Source organism: Mustela nigripes, chromosome 4 (assembly GCF_022355385.1).
Source record: "Mustela nigripes isolate SB6536 chromosome 4, MUSNIG.SB6536, whole genome shotgun sequence".
NCBI lineage: Eukaryota > Metazoa > Chordata > Mammalia > Carnivora > Mustelidae > Mustela > Mustela nigripes.
The window spans coordinates 187041934-187061421 of NC_081560.1; the positions used below are offsets into that span (position 1 = coordinate 187041934).

At 48.8% G+C, this 19488-nt stretch overlaps 2 protein-coding genes across 6 annotated transcripts in view; one reads left to right on the forward strand and one right to left on the reverse strand.

Annotated features, from left to right (window-relative positions):
* Positions 1 to 559, reverse strand: part of INSYN2A (inhibitory synaptic factor 2A) — a 55720-nt gene extending 55161 nt beyond the window's left edge. For both annotated transcript variants that reach the window (XM_059395959.1, XM_059395958.1), the window contains exon 1: positions 365 to 559. The gene's annotated coding sequence lies outside the window, so the exon portion shown is untranslated. The remainder of the gene's footprint in view (positions 1 to 364) is intronic.
* DOCK1 (dedicator of cytokinesis 1) overlaps positions 1 to 19488 on the forward strand; it is a 490751-nt gene that overhangs the window by 252607 nt on the left and 218656 nt on the right. The gene's annotated exons all lie outside the window — the stretch shown is intronic.

Sequence of the window (19488 nt, forward strand, 5' to 3'; positions counted from 1 at the left end):
GCGATCCCCCAGTTCTGCCTGGCTAGGGTTCTCGGGCGCTCACGAGGCTGTGGCGTTTGTCTAGAACCGACAGCGTAGACATGCAGCCCCACCGCTCCCAGGCCGTCGTCGCCAAAGTTGCCAGACGCCCCTCGGCGACCCGGCCGCGCCAGATGCAGTTGCATAACCTCGCTCGCCGCCCGGTCCGCTCCTGGCTGCACCGGCGCGTCCTGGCCCCGGGAGCCGCCGAGTCCCGGACGAAGCCTCTTTGGGGGCGAGCGGGAGCGCCCGACCGGGGTCAGCGCCCGTCCGAGCGGTGCTCTGCCTGCGGCCAAGTGCAGCGGGCGCCCGGGCGCGGGAGGAGGGCACGCGGGGCTACGCTTACCTTCGGCTGCTTACAGATAAGTCGAGGTCGGTGCAGCGCCTGGCTCGGGCATGTCTCGCCGCGGACCTGGGCAAGCCTGGCGCGGCACGGAGCACTCCGGGCAGGGCATCCGCGGCGAGGCTCGCCGGGCTCGCGCGGAGGAAGGCTCGGCTCCGGGGACTTGGCCGGCTGCGCGCCCGCCGCCCGCCCCCTCCACCGCCGCCGGCCCGGCCCGGCCCGCCCGGCCCGGCCGGCCCCCGCGCCGCAGCTCGCGTCCGGCCCGGCTCAGCGACGCGCACGGGGAGGCAGCGGCTCGGCCGGCTCCGGGGACGCCCGAGCGTTCGCTCGCTGGCGGCGCGGCGGAGCCAGCCACAGCCACCGGGCTCCGTGCTCCTCCGATGTCCTCATTTACTGCAATTGTCTTCGGCGAGATCTCGGAGCCGGGGCCGGGAGGCGGGGGCGGAGTGGGGGAGGGAGCGGGAGGGAAGTCCTTGCAGCCGCCCCCGGGTCCCCGCTACTCCGCGGAGCCGGGCGGCCGGAGGAGAGGGCGCCGGAGCCGCGCGCCCGCCGCCTGTGCGCCCGGCTGGCACCGAGGCGGGCGGAGCCCCGGGCCCCGCGGGGCGGGGGCGGGGGCGGCGCGGGGCCCCGCGGGCCGCGTGCGCGGGGTGGGCGATCTGGAGGGAGTGGAGCGGGAGGGAGCGGGGAGCCCCCGCCCGCCGCCGCCCGCCGACGTCCGAGCCCGAGCTGGAGGAGGAGGTGGAAGGAGCCGCCGGCGGCTGCCGCCTGCGCGCGGGGCTCCACCGCGGCGCGTCCTCAGGGTTTCTGGGCTGCAGGCGGCGCTGCGCGGCCCGGGAACTTGTTGAGTCTGCCCTCCAGCCGCCTCTGGAGCAGCTGGAGGGCGGGGGACCTGGCGCTTTTCTCTAGGGAGGGGTCGCCGGGGTCGCCGTGTGATGGCTGCCTGCTTGCCCGTGGGCCTAGCCCGGCGTAGCTCTGAAAGCCTGGAGCTCGGGGGGCCGTAGACGTCTGTCCCCTCACCTGCGGATTGCTGCCTAGGGGAGGCCAGGGTCAGGGTCGTGTTTTCCTGCGGAGTCCAGCCCAGGGTCAGCATTTCTAAGTGGAGACTTACAGGCCCGCCAGCTGTGTGTAGTGAGGATAGAGGTGGGAGTGCCCTCCCCCACCTCCTGGGTCTGTGGCCCAAGGCCATTAGGAACACTCCAGAGCTGATGCTGCCACTGCTCCTCATCAAGACGCCCCCTCCCTCCCTGTTACACATACCACCTGCCTGCAGCCGCCACAGGGTATGTGTCCTTTTTGTCACAGAGCAGAGTTGAGCTCACTTGGGGAGGAACAGATCTAGGATGCCCAAGGAGCTCTTCCCCACCCACTCGGCAAATCCACCCAGTCCACCAATGGGTAGTGTGTCTTCTGAGCTCAAAGCGACTGGGCCACTGGCCTCCCTGATTCTGGCAGACCCTGGTGCCTGGGCCTGGGACCAAGCAGCCAGCTGGCCACAGGTCTCCCAGCTCCCCAAGTTTTCTCAGGATTGTAGCTTGAAGTTCACTCTTCTTGAACATTCTTGGAAGTGACCGCACTCGGTAGTGTGAATACTTCCCAAGAAAGGGCAGAGGAATGGTGGATCCAAGGGCAGTGGCTTTGGGGATGAAATGGGAGGACAAGAGTAAAAGTACCTTTACCACATGTTCAGGCAGAGCGGCAGGTGCACACACCTGCAGCCATCTCCACGCCCACCCCCCGTCCCTGCGGCAGCACCAGCCCCGTGCCCAGGACCCAGCCATTTCTAGTTCCTTGTTCACTGGGCTCAACTGAGTCTAGCAGGGTGCGTAATACAGTGTCTGTTCTTTATAAATTTCTTTATATGTAATGCTTTATTTGTCTTAATGTGGTACTTGGGGCATCGTGTCCAAATGTTCCAAAAGAACAGCATCCTGAAAACCGCCTCCTTCCCCTCTTACCTCTTAGCCTCCTTATGGATACAAGTCTGCAGTCCTCTGGCATCCAGATATGTCCAGGAAGGGAATCCTGAACCTGGGTCTCCAAACTCTGTCTACTCACTCCTTTTCTTACTCCAGATTCTGGAGTGTAGTTTTTAGCCTGTTTTCTTCTCTGGCTGGCCCACGGTGCTGGTGAGAGCTGGCTGGAGACATGTAGCAGCAGATGCGTGCGTAGCCTGAAGACCTACAACTCCCTGTTCTGCCTGGATGGGACCTGATGTTGGGAATGTGTCGGACTTGGGGACATTTGATGCCACGTGGAAGGGATCACTGTCATGGATCGCTCCAAGATAATTCCCCTGGGGATATGCCATTGCCACTGCCTGCCCAGTATTTCTCCAGCTTTCTGTAAATCTTGCTTTATTGCTAATCCATAAAATCGAAATCTGCCTTCCATCCCTTAAACATGTCACTGTAAAAAAAACTTCCAGGAAATACTGAAATTGTGCCGGTGGTAATGGACAGCCACATTTCTAGGACCCTGAGTAAAAACAGATAAACATAAAAGCATGCACCGCAGGACGGAGCAGAGCCCTGGGGGGCCGTGTGAGCTGCCAAGAAAATGGCTTCAGGGACAGTGTTATTGAGATCCCCATGATGTGTGATTGTAGGAAGAAAAACTGTAAGTGGCAGGTTAGAAAACCCACTTACAGGAAGACGAGAACTTAATGAACTTCTTAGTATCGTCAAGACTATCTCTAGGTGTCTGGTTGTCTCCTAGACTCCTGGTTGTTTTTCAGTTATCCACGTCACTGGTATCCTCCCTCTGTTTTGAAGTAAGTCATCTTTTGTCTACCGTGTTTACCTTGCAGGTCTTCACATCACAAGTGTAAATACTGTTGAAAACATGTTTCACTGTAACTTTGCCTGTGGAGGGAGGTTCCACATGCGTGAGGCTGATGAGTCCTTGTGTCCATCCTGTTCTCACCTTGAAAGCAGACACTGCGAGGGGCTGGCCTGGGAGACTGGGGACTCATGAATGCCGTCTTCCTGCCTGCACACTCCCCCCTGCATTATAATTAGTGTCTTTTACAGATGAGACACATGCATGTTTTTAGGGGCTAGGATGAATCATTATGTTCAGTTTCCGCAGAAAAAGAGTTACAGTTGGTAGAGAGTTGATTCATTGTAGGAGTCAATTAGGTAAAATTGGTTTTGATTCAGATTTTTGCTGAAAAAGATGGACTTCCAAAAGGAGAAATAGCTACTTTTAAAGTGGGATTTCCTGAAAGCAGAAGGCCCTAAGAATTAAAGAGATGAGAAAGTACGAGAGAGATGACTAAGAAAATAGCCAAAGCTCTCCTCTCTTGCCTTCTTCTTGGCTGCGTGCAGGTGTCTCACAGAGATTTGCTGGATGCCCGCCCTCTTGTTGAGTTGTTATGAAGTCCCAGTTTCCACCTTTAAAAAGACGAGAATGTACCAGTCAGAGACAGACAAGGATGTTCATAACAGTTCTGACCACCTGAGTTCCAAACTGGAAAGAACTCCAGGATTTATCAGTTGTAGAAGGGATACCGTTTTTCTGGGTTTACTCCTGCAGCAGGGTCCCACCCAGCAGGGGAAAGGACCGGCTCAACGCGAATAACTTCACAAACGTTATGCAGAAGCAGCCAGGCACCCGAGTACACGTCGTAGTCCTAGGATTTCATTTCAGTGACGTTGCAAGAATGCAAAAAAGTCCAATGTCAGGTGGGGGTTGTCTTTGGCCTGGGCCACACTGCCTCTTGTGGTGTGGATTATCTGTATCTTGAACTAGGTGGTCACACACCGTATTCATACAGATCAATTCACTGAGACGCTCTCATCTTTCGAGTACGCCTCCTTTCTCTCTGGGCAGACGCGCTGTCTTTGCAGCATCGACACACGTGCCCCCTAGTAATCTTCCCTTTGATGGGACCGGCTTATGGTCAGTGAAGTTGGCTTGCTATATTGCCAATTCATAGAATCGTCAAAGCTGCTTTCTCTCCACATCCCAAGGTAAGAGAAAACAGGTCGCCTGCACAGGCCCTGCTGATGTCAATAAGACTTCTTGTCTAGCTAAGTACTGGGACCTCCTTCTTTGAGAGGCTGCCGCGAGCATCTGCTCGACTGTTGCGCACAGCCATGGTGGGGTTCCCTCTGGAAAGGATGTTCCGACCTTGTGCTTTATTGTCCTGAGTGACTGTCAGGTGAGCCGGTGTCTGTGATGGCAGGTTCTGTCCTCCAGCCCCGAAGCGGTGGTTGCAGATCAGCTGTACGCCACCGCTGCAAAGGAGAGGGAACTCGACTGGCCTGAACCTGGAGGGGAGACATCAGTAACACCCAAATGCTTCTCTTTTCTCTTTCAAGAACAAGACATCCTGCAAAGGGGCTCCAGCCAGACCTCATCTTTTGCCTGGAAGACCTGAGAGGAGGCCTTCTGAATCATTTCCTTTGTCCTGTTCTGCTCAAGCATTGATGCTCCCCTTTCTGGACTGACTTTCTGAGCAAAAGAGTCTCCCTCTGTGTGTAACCCCATGCCTGTGGCTCTGCCATTGTCCTGGCAACAGAGGCTGTGTTTCCTCCTGGTGGGAAGCAGAGCTATGTTTCTGAAATGCTGGCCTGTGCTCCTGGGACGCTCCCCACCCTGAATTTCTTTTCCTTCCTGATAAGCGACCAGAGATGGTTTATTGGCCTGGAATACAATTTGGTTTGGAAAAACTGAACATCGCACAGATTAGTTGAAATCCCTCGTTTTCTATTATGCATCATTGTGAATCTGATGTATCTGTGGGCAGTGCAATGGTTTTCTTTTTCAAGAGAACAAAGGTGGCTCTAGGTTTCCTTTACCACAGGGACAGCAACAGGAGGAGACGGTTGAAGAGGGACCCTGTACTTCTGGCTGGCCCCTTTCTACCCTTCAGCCCCTTTTGAGTAGGGCTCTGATGGAACCCAAAGGCTTTCAAAGGCTTTGGCCCCCCACTAAGTCAGTAACTGCCCCTCCCTGCCTTCAGGTGGCTACGTTGAGAGAGAAGCAGGGAGACTGTTTTGCTGACCTTCGTCTTGTGAGTGGGGGCTTTTCCATTGTCCAAGTCTGACCTGTTGGGGAGCGGACCTCCCCCGCAGGAGGAGAAGACTAAGGGGCTTTTCTGAGTCCCTTCTGGTAACACCGGTGTCTCTCTGAGCCCGCCGCACAGCAGGTTGTGTGCCAGGCCGGAGAACCATACCTTGGACCAGAATTAGGTCAAGAAGGGATAAAAATTGCTTTCAGATTTCAGTGTCTGCTCTGCTAATCTACTCTGCTGGTGTCAACCGTGGACAGCCCTTCCACGGCCCTCTGCCAGGTGCTTGCAAGGCCTCTGCTGGTGGAGGAGAGCTCCGAGAGGAGGCCTGAGGTATTGCACAGCGCCCCCTGTGGGCTGTGTACCCTGGGTGTTTCTGAATGCCCTCCATTGACCCCCAAGCTTTCCTAGACCTGAAGGCAGGAGGGAGAGAGGGGAGGGAATAGAAAACGAACCTCTCCTGTTCCACTCCTGTCCTGGCACAGAGTCTGTCTGACGGTGGCCGGCCACTTTGGTTTTCTGCCTACAGAACGGGAGGTGCCCGGACTCTGCTCAGCATCTCCTTTTCTCCTCACCGGAACACCCTGAACTGGATAGTGTTAAATTGTTCTCATAGATGAAGACCAGAGACGTTAGGTAATTTCTCCAAGGTCACGCAGATCGGAAGTGAGGAGGCCTAGATTCCAGTTCAGTTCTGCCTGGTGCCGCAATGCAGCTGCCTGCTTGGGCTCATTGTTGTGATGCGAACTTGAGTAGCATTCAAGAGCACACGTTACCATTTAGTGTTACTCGAAAGGACCGCCTGCTCCTCAGATGTCATGGCGTGTCCACACTGGAACCCTCCCTTCTGGGCTCTTGTGGTATTAGTGGGGCTCTCTCATGGGTGAGATACTGGCTTGAAATGTTAACTGCCAAGACCACTGTCTCCTCAAGCAGATAACACGCCCAGGCTGACTAAAGAGTGTCTTTGAGCCGGTCATCTTTTACCTTTACTAGCTCTACCTCCTCTTATCCCTGTATCAGTCACACTTCGAAGTCAAAGCTGTCCTTGGAGCAGCGGTGTGCCATCACCGTGGCACGTTTGGATAGCACTGTATGCTCGTCCAGTAGAATCTTGAGATCGTGACGCATTTTCTTCATTGAATGACAACAGCTGTCCATCGCTGTATGTGTCTGTTCCATATTTACCCCAAAGACCATTTCAGGTTCTTTGGGCACCAGTGATGGTGACATAGTCTTACTGTGGTCTTTGTGGACTTTGCCCAACCCATTGGTGGTCTCAGCACCTGACTTCAGGTGTACTGCTCAGGGCTGTGGATCATGGATGACATGGTAGCAAGCTACCATCTATTGGAAAGCAGGCATTTTGCTTTTAAATGCCACATTCCAAATGAGAAGAGTACAGAATTGTTTAAAAATCTCCAGTTACGTTTGATGACTTCTAAGGTCGTGTATGGATTTTCACTTCCATATATTTTTTTAAAAAAATAGTTCTTTTCCTTGTATCATTGGGTCCTCGAAGGATTAAATAGGTCGCTACTTTAATTCCGCTGCACTGTAGAGTTGCAGATCTCCTGTTTCCTATTTGCCTAATTTGTGGTTTGGCACATTCTGGAACTTTGGGGGGCTCTAAATGCGCGTGGTGCCTTACATACTCACTTCTAGGTTGCCATTCCTGAGCCCTAGTGTTCCTTTAACCAATGTTAAAGCACGCATCAAAAACACATTTTAACACAGTTCTTGCCCAGTCATAACTGTTTGGGATTTCAAGAAAAGGAAGACGTTTTGGTTTTAAATGTTGCTCAGCAGTCTTTCTTAAACACAAACCTAGTGCGCATTGGTCAGTGTTCTGTGGTCAGAGGTGAAGATGTCATGGTTCTCCCCGATCCTGGTGTCCCAGTGAACACCGCTCCAAGACAGGTTCTTTCCCTGCCCTGGAAGGAGAACTCCGAGCGGTCCCCAGGCCTCCCAGAGTCAGAAGGTGGAAGCATCTCAATGTTCCAGAGCACGTGTTGCTTTCAAGTGAAGGAGGCAAATCATGGAAAACTTTTTCCCACTTGTGCTCATTGTTTGGTTGTTTTGGTGGATTAAAAGAAGAAACTTGAAAATTAGTGTTTCTTTAAAGAATAAGTTTGAGATGTGAATTTGGAGATTGTCACCAGTGAGATGAAACAGCATCAGCAGAAAAATCAGTTAGTATAAAATTTAAAGGAAATCTCAATTCACTTTATGTGTATTCTCAGCCTGAGCCTGAACCTGAATTTGGTGAATATTGAAAAGTTCACCTGGGGTAAGACAGTTAAGCCATAAGTGAGGGTTCCAGAAGCCGGGATAGGTGAGGACCAAAGAGGCCACTTTTGGCCACAGTTCAGCACGCCGTCCTTCCATAGGATCTGTCTTCCCTCGGCCCGTCTTGCGCGTGAGATCTCTCTGCCTGTTCCAATGTGGGTTGCTCTGCTCCATTTGAGCAGCATAAGCAAATGTAAAATTACCCTTTTATTAGGATGTCTTGGGCTGTGAGCTTTGTGCCCTCAAGTTCCATAGAAGATAAAATTTATTGATGATTTATTTTGCTCCCTGAATCCAGGGAGCAAGAAATGAAGAAATTCATTTTAATGGTGCCTTCCCCCCCCCTTCCCAGCAGAGTAAATATTGTCACATGAATTTGCTGATGATACTTCCGAGTCCCTTAAAATAAGACTTGTGATTCATTCACACCATGAAAATAGTAAAGAGCCAACAGCTTCACCTGTGGGTTCATAAGTTACTGGCTCTTTCCTTTTTGGTCCCTGGGTGTTAATGAACATTTTGACTTCTGGAGCTTTCTCTGCTTCCAGTTCCTGCAAGGACAAGGAATAAGGGCTCTGGCTCTCCGGTTCAGGCTCTGGGGCTCAGCCCCGGGGATTCCATGTGCAGGCTCCACCGCTGTGGGCAAAGGGAAGAGATTCCATCCGACATTCTGGACAGCTTCTCATAAGAAAATAGGGTACCCCCTCCTGGTTGTGGAAGTGGTCTGAGCCCAGTGCCCACGCCTTAGAGCATGTGGCTTGCCAAAGAAATTATTTCCTCTCGCACTTTAGGCTCATACAGAGTTCTTTTTTGACTTCTTGCTTTCTTGATGGGAGTACATACCTTGTTAGTACTGAAAGGACATTTTAAAACGTTGCCGAAGTGAAATTAGCTTAAGGTGTGAGGCGTATGACAAGCGTTGAAACGTGGCTGGTCTTTGCCGTGAAATTTAAACAACCCCTGCTAAAGCAGAAATAATATTTCTATACCATGTAAAACGCAAGGATCTCCTGTAGACTTGCCTGTTCTTTATTTCTTGACAAGCGTGCATAATCTCTACACTTGTATACAGAAAGATCCAGTATTTTTGAAGTTATTCATTCATGGGTGCGGCTCACTTTAAACAAACCCCTCGTATGAGAGAAGGGCTTGGCCACAGGTGCACTGTGAGGTTGCCCTTTTACAAGTGCTCATTTTGTATAATGCTCCTTGCAAAGACCCACTGCCTGTTATGCACTTACAGGGTTTCTGTCTTCTGAAAATTATTTGCTTCGCGACTGTGTAGCATTGCATCTCTTTCAGCAAGTGTGATCTTTGGTGTTTTCTTGCATGTACGCATGTAGCAAGGCTCATGTATGCTGGGCAGTATCCGACATTGCTTGTGCTGGGTTCCTGCACTTGTTCCATGAGGAGGATGATTTGGGCGTGACTAGGGCAAAGCAGGACGTGGGCTAATTTCCCTAAAGTCCCCTTCTAAGTCTGGGCGGCATTTCCTCAGTAAGAACCAGAGCTCAAACAACAAAGAAGCCAACGTGTCTGCCACAGGGCCAGGCTCCATGCTTGGAGCTTTAGACATTTTTCTCTTGTGTTCAGCCCCCCCCCCCCCCCAGCAGTGTTAGGAAGCTCTAACACATGATCCGTTCATGTGCTATGTAAACTGGAGGGCTGGTTGTATAGCTGTGTGAAGGAATCGTGGAAGATTCCTTGCCGATACCTCTTGTCAAAGTTGCAGTAAATTGGAACTTACTGATGTGCTCTTCTTAGTTCTTCTACAGATCTTGTCCAGTTTGACGCTGTCTCTTCGTTTTTATGATTGCCAACGCTCTGCTTTCCCTAATCTAACTATAGCAGACCCTTGGACAACATGGGTTTGAGCTGCATGGGTCCACTTAGATGTGAATGTCTTTTATATAAATACCATACTCTAATTTTCTCTTCTGATTTCTTTTAACACTTTCTTTCCTCTAATTTATTTTACTGTAAGAATACATCATTTAATATATACAACATATAAAATATGTGTTAATTGGTTGTTTCTTGTTTTTGGTCAGGCTTCCAGTCAATGGCAGGTCCTTGGTAGGTGAGTTTTCTGGAGGTCGGAAGTTCCACGCAGACTTCCCTCTGCATAGACATCACTGCCCCCCTTCCCCACATTGTTCAAGGTTCAACTGCAGACTCCTTGCTTATTAAATACTTTCTTCAGAATGTATGCTAATTTTTTCTGGGTAAAAGGCAAGCCTTGGCATCTCAGGTCTTATTCTCCATGAAGTGCAGTCTGGTTTTAGGTACACTCTTTCCCCCATAACTGTTATTACACTCGGGACCTTCATGTGGAAATAGAAAAACACTACTACCCTCATTCTCCAGTCTTCATTGAGCTAACTTGAGTTTATGCCAATTGGTTCTTCTCTGCTGCTCATGATTGTAGAGCTTTACATGAATCAGCACCTTAATCATCCTAAAATCTCTGTAAACCTAAGTACTGTTATCAGCACCATTTGTCAGATGAAGAAAGAAGCACAGGGAGGTCAACAAATGTGATGAAGTAAGCCAGGAATCTTCCTTAGAAATCACTAGAAGTTGTGGAGAATTAAAAGTAGTCTCTAGAAGTATCAGATAACAATTCAACTTCCACTGAGGCAAAAACCATATTTTGGCCTCGTTCGTTTTTCCCTCACACCTGCATGAGCCAGTGTCCCTTTTGGGAGGCCTGGAATCACTGTCTCCCTTTTCGCGGGACAACAGATTAGCATTTGTTCTTGGACACGTTGAGAACGTGGATGAGTATCTTATTTTGGGATTGCCTTCATAGACAACTGACTTTACTGCCTAATTGTTGATGGGAAGAATAGTTTATAGCAGTGGTTATCAACTTTTTCTTGGAGAGTTACATAATAAGTGTTTTCAGCTTTGTGGGTCATACTATCTCTTGTGAAAACTCATCTCTGCTATTGAAGCAGGAAGTAGCCATAGAAAATACGTAAACTGTGAATACGGGTGAGTTCCAATAAAACTTTATTTGTAAAACCAGGGAGTGGGCCAGATTTGCCCCATGCTGTAGTTTGCTTTTTCCTGATTTATACCATAAGTCCCTTTGTAAGAATTTTGATTCCCATGCATAGACCCCAGTTTTTTGTTTTTGGTTTTTTTTTTTTAAAGATTCTATTTATTTCCTTGACAGACAGAGATCACAGGTAGGCAGAGAGGCAGGCAGAGAGAGGAGGAAGCAGGCTCCCCGAGGAGCAGAGAGCCCGACGCGGGGCTTGATCCCAGGACCCTGGGACCATGACCTGAGCCGAAGGCAGAGGCTCTAACCCACTGAGCCACCCAGGCCTCCCTAGACCCCAGTTTTTAAGGATGAATTTATAAAGCATTTGATTCATCACAGGAAACTGTTTTTTCCCTTTTGCTTCTTGTATATGCTGGATTCTTAGAAACCTGCCTTATTTGAGATCTGAGCAGAATTAGATCAGTATATTCTATGAAGGATTACTTTTGGTGAAGAGTATGGTGATGGAACTATTCGTGTGTATTTGAGATGCACCTTTTTGGAAAAACAGAAAAAAACTAAAACTGGGGATGGCAACATCTTTGTCATTGTGTGCTAGAAGAATTTTGCTTTTCTGGGTATGACATAACTCTAGTTACTGGAACTTGAATGCAGTTGTCTCTTCAATGGGAAGCCATGTATGCTGGGGGCTTTTTTCCTTCCCATACTCCCCCTGAGAGAACATTGTGTAAGTCAAGACGAGACAATGCCGGACAGTTAATATTGGATTTTCATCTCTGGCTGATTTATTTAAGTGCTTCATGAGACCAAATGAAATATCTTTGCTGTAGGCTTTTCATACTAGAGCTTTTATGCTGACTGATGTATTTTTTGTTTTGTTTTGTTTTGTTTTTGTTTTGAGAACTTCCAAGCAATTGAGATAAATAGTTAAGTTTCTATAATTGTTCTTTGGTACCCATTTGAAGAATGCTTACTAGCTTAATGTGAATTTTCTCACCAAAGGAAGGATCAATAATCAGTCAGATATCATTTATTAATGTTGTATTTAATTCTTCAGATTTGAGTATCGTTAGGGAGCAATGATCCCATGGCCTATATGTCTCTCAACTTGCCAAAGATGTGACATGGTGATCGTTTAATTCCATAAACTTTGTTATATGTTCCTCCCGACTTTCATTTTTGTCAATTCTATATCTGTTAGGGCTTTGCAAATTCTCCAGAGACATAAGATCAAACTTCTGACTTTCATGTACAGTGTTTTTGTGTAGCCTGTCATGGGGACTGTGGGGCTCCTGTGTTGATTAAAATTAGTTCCTTGTGCACGGTGCTAGAATCTGCCTCCTGGTCTTTAGTACAGTTTCTCTTTGGTGGCGCCACGTGCTTACCTAGCAACGAGAAGCCTGGCCTACCTTCTTTTCTCTCAAGTGTGTTTAACTGAAGGAAGTATTTGAAAATTTATCTTCTCACTGCATAACTCTCGGAAGCACTGAAATTCCCTTGAATATCCAGAGGCAATCTTTGGTTTTATACTCTGCGCCAGCCGACAATGCATAGTGGCTTTGAGAACCAACGCGTCAGGATGTTGAACTCACAGAAGGTAGGAGAAGGGTGAAGTTGTCTTTGGATTTGGGGACAAATAGGTGTGTATGTGTGTGTGGATGCGTGTGTTTTAGGGCTTGGTTTGGATTTTATAAAAGAAAAAAATCAGAGGTCACTTTGCATGGGAAGATCTCATTTAGGATTTTCTGTAGGTTGGAGAAAAGAGCAAGGGAAGGTTGAAGCTTTGAGGAGAGCGGAACTGGGGATCGGGTGGCCTCTGCATGGCCTTCGCTTCCCTGGTGGCTTCTGGACGCGAGGTCGAAGGCACGTGTCATCCCCTTGTCAGAACTGACAGCATGACCAGGCACGTCCTGCAGTGCCCCAGTGGAGCTGGAGGGCTTCGCGGGCTCACCAAACCCATCCTTCCTTCTTCCCTTGGTCAGAGCTGCCTTGCATTTTTAAATGATGGATCTGGAAACTGGAAGAAGTATAAATGCAAGAAGTGATCCCTGCCAGTGAGTGCTCCGTCAGATGAGTCGTCCAAACAAACATGTCCCCCAACTGGGTGATTAAGTCTTACACGTAGAATTTCCTGAGGGAACTTTGCCGAGACCCCAGGGTCATAGCAAGCCTCGGGAGTGGGCGTGTCTGCCGCCTTGGGTCCCCGTGTACTCCCAGGCAGCACAGCCCCTGAGCACCTGACTTCACCTGAGACATGTCATTTTGATTGGAGTTCGCCCTAGTAGTTTCCACATCTGCCCTGCTGTTTTCCAAGGACAAGAGGACTTGGCTTGGGAACTGCAAGTTTGGCCGCTGCATGGGCCGGTGGCCGTCCGCAGTCCCTCCCCGGCGCCCCTTGGACACATCATCCTGCTATGCCAGTCTTACTGTTAGGTTTTCAATCAGGGGGATAAAAAAAGAGAGAAGATTTCTATCTCTGTTTCTTGGTTCCCTCACAGCGAGAATGAAATTTTTTATGAAGTCTTAAATTTGGTGGTTACCGTCCCATTACCTGTAGAAGCTAGCATAAAGACTCTGCTCTGCTGCCATCAGCACGTGCTGTGGGCCCCGTCAGGGCCCGGAACAGGGCCCCAGTGCTCGTCCCAGGAAGAACGGCCCCTGCTCGGCTCTGCAAATGGCTCCCACGGTTGCCGTGGAGCTCCAGGGAGGTGACACGGGAGGCCTTAGCGCTGCTGTAAAGGGACCGCGCCTGAGACCCTGTGTAACTGGATGATAATACAGTCAGGAGGGGCTTTCTGTGATTACAGCCAAATAACTCTCCGGTTGAGCTCCGGAATCCAGACGAGCAAACTACCAGGAGCCAAGTTAGGCTGCTGCTTTTCCCTCCTCCTCTTTCTGCTGTCTGTCACCGGGCACCTCGAGAAGCTAATGGCGCAGGCCCCGAAATCTGGAATCTGTGGGGCCCAGCGAGCTCTTGGCTCTGCCCGTCCCCGCAGGAGCTGAGCTGGTTGAGCTTGGAAGCAGGATGACCTCTGCTGGTCTCTCTCTTTGTTTTCTTCCCCAAGGATTCCTGGGTACATGAAGTTGAAATGCTAATGCAAATTCTCTCCCTCTGCCTCATTGTCCTAGGCATTACTATTTTTATTTTTTTAAAGAGTGGACTAAAAGCTCTGATGACTCTTGTGGCTGATTTCTGAGTGTGAGGAGGGCTTTATGACTTAAATTCGTGCCAGTCAGTCCCTCTCGGCGTCTCTCCTCAGGGCTAGGCTGCTGAGCCCTGCACACCCTTTGCAGGAAGGGCAGCAGGGGAAGGCCAAGTGCGCCTTGCTGGACGGAAGGGGTTTGTGTGTCTCCTCGGTTGGGTGGGGCATTTCTCTTCATTTACTCAGTGGGTTAATAGTCTAGGGTTACAGGCAGGTGGTATCGCTTGCTTTAAGAGGAGACACGCTCCTGGCAGGGGGCTCCGAAGCCTCATTTGCTGACCTTAGGAAACCATCATCTGAGTCTCCCATGTGCTGTCTTTACAGAGGCAGGCAGAGGGACTGCCTCCCCTTCCTTGTGAATTCGGGGTCTCGAGATACGCTCTGGTCCTCCTTAGAGGACACTTTTATTATTATCTTATTTGTTTCTGACATTTTACAACTTTTATTATTGAATTTTTAATACATGGATTTTTTTTTGTTTTTTCCTAGTAGATGTAGTTTCCTAGTGGGAATTACATCTGGGTCAAATAAGAGAAGTTCCAACACCATGATTTCTGTTAAAACATACTCAAAAGTAATGCAGGTAGCTGGTGGCCCAGGAAAGTGGTGTCACAGGGTGTTGGGGGATCTCTACTTATCAGCCACCCCTGCATGGGGCCCTGAGTCCTCCCTGGGATGTGCCCTGAGACGCACACAGTGGCCGGGAGACTCACCCTTTCCTCACTCGGGTCCTTCTCCTCTCCTCCCCCCCCCCCCACCTCTTTGTTTCTTTCTTTGTTTCCTTCCTTCCTTCCTTCCTTCCTTTCTTGATTTTATTTATTTATTTGACAGAGAGATAGTGAGAGCAGGAACACAGCAGGGGAGCAGGAGGAGAAGCAGGCCACCCACGGAGCAGGGACACCGATGGGGCTGGATCCCAGGACCCTGGGATCAGGACGTGAGCTGAAGGCAGACACTTAATGCTTGAGCCACCCGGCGCCGCCACACTCAGTTTGGTCTTTGAACTCACACGAACAGTTTCTTTACAGGCAGACATATGCAGGGCTGCTATGTGATGACCCTGGTCACTTTTCAAGAAAAGTATGTGCTTGAGGGGCTATGAAAGCATGTGTTAGAAATCCAGATGGAATTCTGTTAGTACGTAGAAAGACTTGACTGTTATAAACTTTCGATTCAGGCCCGTGCTGCCTAAGGAGGACCAGGCCCCTTGCTTCCAAGAACCCTCACGTCCTAGACCGGTCACCCCTTTGTGCTTTCTGATCACCTGGCTGAGTTAAGCCATTCCCTGTGGGGCTTCCCTGAAGCACAGTCACTCAGAAGCTCTCGTTCCTGTATGAATTTGTGCAGACTTTTTTTTCTTGCCGAAGGAGGAGTTTATCGAGTCTGTAAGGTGCCTGACCGCAATGGCAGCGCCCCTGCTAAGGACGGACGACCTCATCGGTTAGCTGTCCTGCCGGCTCTTCTTCGTTCCCTCCCCCCGTGCTGTCCCCAGAACGACGGAGAGGATCACGTTCACTTCCAGGCTGAGTCCCTGCCATCTCTGTTCCATGAGGATGTTCTGCTTCTTTGTTTTTCTTTTTCCCTTTCAAGATTTTATTTAAATTCAAGTCACTTCACATATGGTATAGTATTAGTTTTGGGGGTAGAATGTAGTGATTCATCAGTTGCAAATAACACCCAGTGCTGCCTGTGTCAAAGGCTCCTGAATGCCATCACCCGGCTCCTCCATCCTCCGACCGCCTCCCCTCCGGCAGCCCCAGCTTGTTCCCTAGAGTTAATAGTCTCTTATGTATTAGGCTAAGTGAAATAACTCAGAGGAAGAGAAATACCATATGATTTTATTCATATGTGGAATTTCTGAAACAAAATGATGATGTCTACTGCTTTATAAAGATTTTATTTATTTATTTGTCAGAGAGAGAGAGAGAGCGAGTGAGCGAGAGTACAGGCAGGCAGAGTGGCAGGCAGAGGCAGAGAAAGAAGCAGGTTCCCTGCTGAGCAAGGAGCCCGATGTGGGACTCCATCCCAAGCACGGTGGGATCATGACCTGAGCCAAAGGCAGCCCCTTAACTGACTGAGCCACCGGGTATCCCAATGATGTCTTCTTTTTCTTCTTTTAAGAAGATTTCATTCATTTATTTAACAGAGAGAAATCACAAGTAGGCAGAGAGGCAGGCAGAGGGAGAGGGGGAAGCAGGCTTCCAGCTGAGCAGAGAGCCTGATGTGGGGCTCCATCCCAGGACCCCGAGATCATGACCCAAGCTGAAGGCAGAGGCTTAACCCACTGAGCCACCCAGGTACCCCTGATGTCTACTTCTTAAATTTAACTTTGGAGAAGTGTTTTCACTTAGAAATCTCTCTCTCTCTCAAATATATATATTTACTTTTAGCTGTAGTATGTGCATTTTATAATGTGTGATAACCACACAATGAAAGGATGCATGAAATCAGATTCTCTGCCCACTCCCCCTATCCCATCCAGACAGCCTGGCGTATTATCTTTCCACACCTGTCTTCTTGTTCATGAGTACTTAGACAACATTTTTATTTACATATATATAATCTCAGATTATTACCGAGAGTGGGAGAGTGATGTTTTCTTTGTTTTGTGTTTATAAAGTGGAATCAACATATTCACATTACTCTGCATTTTTTGAGGAATTTTTTAGAACAGTTTTAGGCTCACAGCAAAACTGGGGGAAGCACAGAGATTTCCATGGATGTCCTGTCCCCACACATGCCCAGCCTCCCCGACAGTCAGCATCCCCCTCCAGAGCGGTCCATCTGTTAACGCTGATGAGCCCACACTGGCGTGGCGTCATCACCCGAAGGTCACAGTTGAGGGTCCACTCTTGGTGTTGGAAATTCTGTGGGTTTGAATGAATGTATAATCACGCACATCCACCATTGTAAAATCATACAGAATAGTGTCATTGCCCTAAAAGTCCTAGGTGTCCTCCCCTGCTCATCTGTCCCCAACAGTCCCTGGCGACTACTGATCTTTTCATGGTCTCCAGAGTTTTGCCTTTTCCAAAATGTCATGTACGTGACCTTTTCAGATTGTCTTCTTTCACTTAGTAATATGAATTTAGGGTTTCTACTTCATTTGGTGTGATTGCTCATTTCTATTTCGTGCTGAGTAACACTCCATTGTCTGGGTGTAACTATTTATACATCCTTCTACTGAAGGATGTCTTGGTTGCTTCTAAGTTTTGGCCACAATGAGAAAAACTCTTGTAGACATCTATGTACAGGCTTCTGTTTGGGTATAAGTTTTCATCCACTTTGGGTAAATACCAAGGACCACAATTGCTGGATCTAGTGGTAAGAGTGTGTTAAGATTTGTCAAGTTGCTTTTTTACATTTGACAATAAACGTGCACGTTCCTGCAGTCTGTAGATAGGGGCCTGAGTGTTCTGTTTATTCCACCAGGATATTCTTTAAACATTTCTCATCTGTAATGAACTGAAGGCTATCATTCCTTCCCTAATTTTTCAGAACAAATGTATTAGTACTAATTACCTTTGCTGCAAATACATTCATGTTTGTTCTTCCTGGTGGAATTAGTGATTTTAACATACTGTTTACAAGATAAGTTGTTTTGGGGTAGCATCCCCAGCAGCAGTAGGATCCTAGATAAAGAAAACAACAGATAATTTTTCTTTTTATTCAAAGCAATCACATGATATTTTCTAGTGCTTCAAAAGGTGATGGATCTAGAGCATTCCTAGGAACGATCCGATGTATGCTTCATAAGGTACTCTTGTCTACTCTAGGCTAGGGTACAACATATATGATTTGGAATCTTATGTGGGGGTGTTGTCAAACATTTTCTGAGCGATCGTGATCAGTTCCACTTAATGGACTGGTCAATAAGATTGTGTAATACCAAGCTGAACCAAATAAAAATGTTTCCTGACAGCAGCATTTGCAGAAACTTTCATAGCTGAACATATGTTGTGAATTTATAAAGGCTGAGCTAGAGCTCAGCATTGCAATGTTTTCCTGACTCTCCTTCCCCAGGAGCTCTTTCTTTACGTATTTTGGTGAAGCATGCCAGGGCATGTTCCAGGGGATACACTTTGGGGAATGACGCTCCATTTTTGCACACTGCATGTAGATCCTGGAGCTTTCCTACTGCAGAGCACTCTGCCTTTTCCCGCCTCACTGTCAGTGCTCAACAGCATCCTTCCTTCTAAATCGATATTTGTTGTGCACACGAGAGAATAAATACAAGTGTGTACGGTTTGTTTATTTGATTCTGTTAGTTAACGTACGGTGTTATATTCATTCCAGTGTACTACGTCGTGATTCAGCACTGCCGTACGAGTATGTACAGGTTAAAACGTAATAAAATGGGTCGTGTATCGCCTCAAGCTCAAGATCCTAAGATGTTCTTGTCCCTCAACCAAATGCCTCCTCTTTTTCTGGTGTCGTCTTTCGTCAGGCTTCTGGGTTACTCGCCTCCTTGTTCTTCAGCATCGTCTCCTCACGTATTTACATAGTCCTTCACAGTATTTTCTTCTCTTTTGCCTCTATGAGCCTTCCATCGACATGGAATCATAGGACACACATTTTCCCATGACGATATGGTTTTGTGATCTGTCCACGTCGGCGGGTTCGGCTGTGGTTCCTTCCTTTTCTTTGCAGATTATAGTTCCAGGCGGAGGATAACATCACGGCCGGGTTATCCTTCCTACCGCACGGACATGTGGGTGGTGTCCGTGTGTGTCCTTGGAACCGTGTTGTGAAGACCATCCCTCTGGCCGTGTCCTGGCATTGCTGTGCCAGCGTTCCTCTAGGTTACAGACCCCAGAGTGGAAAGGGGCTCAGTTTCTCTTTAAGGCAAATGCATACATAGTCAAGGAGTCCCGGTGTTTCTTGGGCTCCCAGATCTAATCTGTGCCGTAATGGTGGCATTTACTCTCTGCCTCTGGGATTCTGCCACTCCTCATTCTCTTTTTCCAATCCAGAATTATATGTATTAAGTGGGTGCCTGTGCCGTTCTGTGTCATGAGGATATATCAATGGCCTGAACCTGAGCCCCCTCCTGCTGTCTCTATCTCCTGGCCCCCCCAGAAGCTCAGGGCCCCTTACGTAGACCGTGTAGCACAGAAGCCTCCGTGCACATCTGTGCCCTGTTGGTCTTGAGTTCCTGCTCGCAGGGATGAACAATGATGGATTGTGGACAAATGACTCTGCCTTGTTTTGTTAGACCCTGAAATAGACAGGATGGCTTTGGTAATGCTCTTTGGCTGATGGGCACTTTTTGTAACTCAGGCACATTCAGGGTCTTAAAATATGCTTCCACAAGGTTGATTTTAGGATAAATTATGCAGAGCTAAAGAAGAAAAGGCAGAAAAACCCTACCCACACAGGAGATAACTTACAGACATTTTCGAACTTGTCAAAGCCAACTCTTTTGGTTATTTCTGTTGCAGATTCAAACAAACAAACATACAAATCCCTAGAAACATCTACATGCCATGGGCAGTGAGAGCCCATGTATTTGCCTGTATTGCCCTGTCCCCTTGGCCTGAAGGAACCACTGTCTGTCCCATTGTGGCTCTGCATGGTCGGCTGTGTTTCTGCGTTGAATTGGCGATTGCCC